The sequence below is a fragment of the Gavialis gangeticus genome, unplaced genomic scaffold (genome assembly GCF_001723915.1).
Source record: "Gavialis gangeticus isolate Ggan-Ray unplaced genomic scaffold, GavGan_comp1, whole genome shotgun sequence".
NCBI classification, from domain to species: domain Eukaryota; kingdom Metazoa; phylum Chordata; order Crocodylia; family Gavialidae; genus Gavialis; species Gavialis gangeticus.
In genome coordinates this window covers 5,933,781-5,934,892 of record NW_017729008.1, presented here as the reverse complement: position 1 = coordinate 5,934,892, position 1,112 = coordinate 5,933,781, and positions in this window count along the sequence as shown.

Sequence of the window (1,112 nt, the reverse complement as noted above, 5' to 3'; positions counted from 1 at the left end):
GAGAGGGTCCAGAGGAGGGCCACTCGTATGATCAAGGGACAGCAGGGTAGGTCCTATGAGGAAAGGTTGCGGGACCTGAACCTGTTCAGCCTTCAAAAGAGAAGGCTGAGGGGGGATCTTGTGGCCTGTTATAAACTGGTTAGGGGGGATCAGCAGGCGCTAGGGGAGCCCCTGTTCCCCCGAGCACCGCAAGGAGTGACCAGGAACAACGGTCACAAGTTGGCGGAGGGAAGGTTTAAGTTGGACATCAGGAGGCGCTACTTCACGGTGAGGGGGGCTAGGGTCTGGGACCAGCTTCCAAGTGAGGTGGTGCAGGCTCCCATCCTGGGGTTTTTTAAGAGGAGGTTGGATGACCACCTTACTGGGGTCGTTTGACCCCAGTGCTCTTCCTGCCATGGCAGGGGGTCAGACTAGATGATCTGCTCAGGTCCCTTCCGACCCTAGAAACTATGAAACTATGAAACTATATTCTGGGTCTTCCAGCCCACAGTGGGGGGCCAGGGAGGCAACCTAGCAGGTAGGGCTCTGGGGCAGATGCCCAGCACTCCAACCCCTGGATGTTCCCAGGGGTTGGGCTCAGGCTGGCGTGCCAGGTACTAGTTAGTGCTGGATCACATGTACACATACATTAATGTGCATTAACTAATTATGCCTAAATTTGATACCATCATTTGCAGGTATCAAATTTAGGCATGATTAGCCTAATACACATTAAGGGCACACACATGTAGATGTGCACCCATAGTGCACATTAATGCATCTTGAGTAGATATGCCCATTTTCAAATACAGCAGCTGAGGTTCTGACCCCACATTTTCTCTCATATAAAATGCTATTCTGATTTGTAGAGTGAGGGAGGTCTTCTGAAATGTAGTCTTGATTATCAACTAACATTCAACTCAGAAAAAAATTATTCAAAGTACTACTGAAGGCTTGCATGTCACAAAAGTGAGAGGATTGTTTTAGATATAGTTTGTTTTTGCTTTGCTAATTATTTCTGCTTTTCTTCAATGGGAGGGATGAAGAAGCATTTAAATATTATTATCTTCATCTAGGAGATTTTAATTTTTTTTTAGGATGAGGACAGAGGTATACCAGCGCAGTGTTTAACT